Below are 5,479 nucleotides of genomic sequence, written 5' to 3'. Positions count from 1 at the left end.
GGGGTGTCTTTTAATGAGTGATTGCTTGCTTTTCAACAGCTGTTTATCATTTCTCTCGTGCTTCTTGTGCCGTTCCACATGGCCAGCGATTACTGAGAAAAGTCTGGGTAAGAGAGCCAAGGCATTGTGAGGGAGGTGGTGGGAGGTGATGTTTGTAAGAATGTCTTTGAAGTCTGTGAGCCTTCACTTATCTTTGCCCCAAGACACCTGCAATAAAAGAAATACCTCATAGCTGAGCCTTTAACCCTTCAGTTGTGCCCCACTAGCTCCATACAGCCTCGTGATGCCAATTGTCCCGATTTTTTTACACACCTCCTCATTCTTTCCCTCTGCCATTTTGTCCAAGGAGGACAAACCCCCATTTTGGATTTAGGTGCTACCCAGTGACAGTGGGTAGTTAGTTCATTCTTCTCATTTCATGCTAATAAATCTAATCCCTGCCTTGAATGAGCAGCCAAACGTGAGAGGAAGACTTAGTGCACTCCTCAGCCTGAGGAGTTTCACACCCACGTCTTCTGTGTCCTTGATAAATGCCTTCATGACAGCTCTGTAGGCTCAGTGGGAGGTGTTCCTGCCCCTCCCCGATTACAGCTGGTACACCTCCCAGTGCTCTTTTCCCAGGGAGAAGCTCCCAGGCTCTCTCCTGAAAGCCAGGCTGCCAAGTGCCTCAGCTCTGCTGGAGCTGCAGTTCAGGTGCCAAAGCCCTGCGTTGCTTTGATCACACACTCTGTGCTGGCCTTGGCTTAGGCTGCATTTCACAACCCTCCTGTGTTGTCCCAGCAGCGTTTCTGTGCCCTCCCTCATGCACATCACTGCTCAGGCATTTCCCTTCAGAGACCTCTTTGGGAACAATAGTCAGGATTTCCTTAAATCACTGCAGTTTTACCTGTGTTCCATTATCTCCCCCCACCAAATGATAATTGCAGATTAATTAGCATACTTAATCAGCCACAACTAACATGTAATTACACCTAGATTTAATTATTCCTGTCTGGTCTAAACACTTGTACGAGACCTGATAAAACTTAACTCCAGGAGAACCAGTGTGCTCCCAGTACATTTTTATGGCCAGCCTTTGTTGCTACTGACACTTCCTGCTCATCTCACTCTCTCTATTGCCTCCAGGTTTTCATTCCCTGCTCTGCTTTGCTATGGTAGCACTTTTTCAGACCTAGTTCTCTGTGAAGTTGTGGTGGACCTGGGGCGCCTCAGGTGTGGTAACACCACCCATAACAGGTATGTGCGACTCCTGTGAGTAGCAGCAGAGTTTGAAAGGATGTGTTTAACCCTGAGTGAGCTGCGTGTGCCACCACATCTTCCTTGGGAGGATGTGCAGGATCTGGCATCCTCTTCTGATGTATGTAACTTCTCTAAAGTCCCAGCTGAAAACAGTTAATTACTGCTCAGTTGCAGTGTCACTGCCCCCCTCCTTTAAGTCACCATGTTCATCCAGGCAGAGAGAGGACAGGGAATCCTCTCTGTCATGCTTCCTGTCAGCCCTAGCTATCCCAGGGAACGCATGGTACAACTCCAGCAGTTTCTCTTGTCTTTTGCTCCTGGGTCTGCCCAGGTCCTGTCAGCCCCTGCCATGTGAATTGCAGGCTGCTGGCTGCTCCTGAGGTTCCCCCAGTTTGGGAAATGCCCCATGCACCAGGCTGATTGTGCCAGCATCAGAGCCACTCACCTTGGCGAGTGATACAGCAACAGTGGCACATCTTAACCCAAGGGAGCCCACACTGCAGGGGAGGGAGGAGAGGACACAGTAACCAGTGAGAGCCCAGCCAGTCTCCTCCAGGAGCAGTTCTGGCCACAGCAGGCCACAGAGAGTCGATTATCTCTGCAGGCTTGAGCACGCTCACAGTCACCTACTGCCAGCTGCAGTGAAGGGCAGCAGTGTCACAACCTCCCCACTCAAGTGTAATCCAAAAGTTCCCCACCAATTACGAAGATGTCTTGACCTCTTTCAAGCTGCCTGTTCCTCACTCAGCTGGATAAAGGAGAGAAACCATGTGGATTCTTGCTGTTCATCCCTAGCCAAGGTGGACTATTTCAGACTAAAGCTTTCCCTGCCTGCTTTGAGTCCTTTAGGCTTTGTTCTGGTTCTCTGTGGGGAAGCTGCCAAGATGAATACAGCTCCAGGAATGGGTACTAAGGGAGGGGTTCCTACCTGCACTGGCTCTGTGCTGTGCTGATGCTGCTAGAGGATAAACTGGCTTTTAAGCAGCAGACTATGACTTTTTTGAGGATACAAGGAGCTCCTAGCACCTAAAAGGACTCAAACCCAGCTGCCCTCATCCATGAAGTGCATCTGCTTGCTTGCAGGTGAAACAGAGCAAAACTAATGGGAAGGGTTGGCCAAGCATCCCTTGAAAAGGGCAAAGGCCTGAGGATGCAGGTAGAGGTAATGTGGTCACTGCTGAGCTCCTGGCAGGCTCACCTGCCTGCAGGCAGCGTGTGCTCTGTGGTTGGTGCTCAGCACATCTCGTGCTTCCACCCCAAGTTGCTCCCAGCTTGAGCTGGGTGTCCTGGACCATTCCCTATGCAAGGAGCTGCTTCCCAGCAGCCACAGACAGGCTGGGAGATGAGAAGAGCTACATCAGTAAGTCCAGCTCTCCCCACACATCCAGCTCTCCCCTGGCTACCTGTGTCCCCCGGACTGCCTGCAGCCACAGGCTGGCTCCTCTGGTCCCCAAGGACTGCGGGGATGGTGGCAGCCCTTGCCATGGCAACCATCACCGTGGCACCCAGCATCTCCATTCCCTAGGGGATGTCCCCTCCTCTGTGCAGACAGGGCTGGAAAACAGCAGGGTCATGGCAGGGGAAAAAAAAGTGTTGTCTGCTCAGGAGGAGCTGTCTGAAAGTACCCAAGGGTTACCCAGGAGGGAGCACCTGCACCTTGGGTAGCTGCCAGGGTGCAGGGGGTGTGCAGTAATTTTATATCCCCCAGCAACTCCTCAAGGGGCAAATCAAAGGCAGGACCTGTAACCACCACTCCCCTGGGCATAAAAACATTGTCCAGCAGTTACAATAATATCACTGGAGGGGATTCAAATCTGTGGGCCAAGTGTGTGAGCCAGCAGTGTGGGGTCATGGACCCCACAAGCTGTGTAGGAGCACGTCCACGGGCGGGTGGGATGTGCCACCACTCTGTGCCAGCCCCAAGGCCAAACTGCAGATCCTCTGCAGGATGGAGAGAGGTTTGACCATTGAATGACTTGGCCTCTCACCTGCCTTGACTTCTCTTCCCCAGCCCTGGCCTGGTGCTATCTGGGGATGCTGCTGGAAAGGGAAGAACCATTTTCCACCACCCCAGTGGCTACTCTCACACTGACCCCTTGATCTCTTTGGCGCTGTGCCAGGGACTGATTCAAGGCAGCTGCTATTGCCTGCTTGATCTTTCATTTATCTCCTCCCCATCCTCGGCATTTTTTCCTCCCGGAAATCCCTCGGGGCAAAGAGGGAGGGAGGCCCCAGACAGGAGCTGAGCCCCTCAGTCTCACCGTGTGCAGGGCACACCCCTCTCAGGCCACACGTTTGGCCCCGATGCCGTAAATCAGCCCCAGCAAAGCAGCGGGTGAGCAGTTTGGTGAAAGGCTGCAGGGACAGCAGTACCTTTATTAGGTTCCCCCAACACAGCTGGAAAAAATAAGGAGCCCAGACAGGCTTTCAGGCACATAACCCCTGAGCTGAGCCCTGCATTCAGTCCTGTCTGCTGATAAGAGATCAGCTTTCCCCACAGACCACGTCTCCTGTGTAGCCTTAAACCCTCCTGGTTAAGACACTGCCCCAGTGAATCAATCCAAGATGGTTTTGTCCCTTTGATCAGCACAGCAGGTAATAAGTCACTGATGGAAATGTGTTTCACTTCTCTGGCTCCAACAACAGAAATGAAGACAACCCTCCCGTCCTGAACCACCTGGTGAAAATCTCACAATTCCTGGGCAAGCAGGAGATGGACAGAGGGATTTCCAATGTGGCTCTGGAGGTCCTGAAGGACACAAAGCAGCACCTGGGTGTCCAAGGTGTGAGCAAATTCCTTTCCCACAAGGATCCATCCTGCTCCTCCAGCCTCCGAGACAGCCACAGCGCTTCTCCCAAACAGTGTTTGCAGTGCTTGTCTAATAGTGACAAACACGCAGGGAGAAGTAATTGCCTGACAAAACCAGTGAAGGCTGGTCTGGGAGGGCAAGGAAACCTGGGCCAGATCCCAGCTCTTGCACTGAGCTGCTGAAGGACTCCCACAGGTCCCTCTGGGCACACAGGATGTTGAGTCACCTTGTAGAACTGGCTCGCCTGTTTAATGACTTTAATGCTTCCAGATAACCTGGAGCATCAAAGATGTGCTCTTTAATCCCTTGCTTTTGCCCATTTCCAGCCCTCTGTAAACAGGAGTGCTCATGGGGACTTCACATTATAGAAGAACTGTGAAGATTTCTTCAAATCCCATTTTTAAACAAAACAAGGATTCATTCTTATTTCCCTATATTTAAACAGGATTATTTAACTCCTCATTGAAGTGCTGTCTCCTCCTCTAGTGGAGTACTTTACTATGTGCTCACAGTTGCTCTCTGAGATGTTTAACTCCCTCTGAGCTGAGGGAGGAGGCTGAAAAGTGCAGTGTGGAGGTGGTCACTGGGTGCGAGGCAATGTCTGTCTGCCAGACTGGAGTGGAGAAAGATGGAATGAGATCAGAAGGCTTTTGATCTCTCAGCCCTCCTTCAGCCCCCTCTGAGTGGTTCTGCCCCTGAACACTCGGGACATGCTGCCCCAAGACTGAGCCTGGAAGGGGAAGCTGATGGGCTCATTGTTTTCAAGGACCCATTTTGTCCCATCCTGGCTCTATTTACTACTTTTTACTATTACATAGGGGTGGACACTCTGCAAGAACTGTTCCTGGTGGATGAAACTCCTGGGCCAAGCTGTGGAGTTTGACCTGGGCGATGCCATTCCCAAACTGCAGCGCCTCAGGGACAAAGAGAAAACATTTGCCATCGAGTGCTTTGAGCAGGTCATTGACCTGGGCGGTGTGGCTCCACTGAGACCTTGTGGTGCCTCCTGCAGGCTCAGCTTTGGGCAGGTGAGGCTGGAGACAGAAACGCTGAGATGAGCAGGGGCTTAAGAAAGATGAGGAATTCCCAGTCGGCACCTGCGGAGCTGAGGGCAGTCTGCCATAACCACACTCTGGACGTGACCCAGCTGTCCAAAGCCATCACCAGAGGGGGAGGATGGAGCTGGTGAAGGTGCTGTTTGAGGTGATGAAGGTCAATTCTTCCAAGGGCAGGACGGACAAATGGTCCCTGTCCCTCTGAGCCAGTGGGACGGCAGCAAGTTCCACGGTAGCAGTCTCTCCCAAGCCCTTGTTAATGAGGAAGGGACTCCCGAATCCTCTCGGTGCCAGTCCTGTGTGAGCCCTGGCCCGGTGCCACCCCCTCCCACCGCTGCAGACACTCCTCCTGGCCGGCAGGGGGCGCCCGCCGCA

The sequence above is a fragment of the Corvus brachyrhynchos genome, unplaced genomic scaffold (assembly GCF_000691975.1).
Source record: "Corvus brachyrhynchos isolate BGI_N302 unplaced genomic scaffold, ASM69197v1 scaffold34, whole genome shotgun sequence".
Taxonomy (NCBI): Eukaryota; Metazoa; Chordata; class Aves; order Passeriformes; family Corvidae; genus Corvus; species Corvus brachyrhynchos.
The sequence above is the reverse complement of the archived record's forward strand: the minus strand, read 5'-3'. Positions refer to the sequence as shown.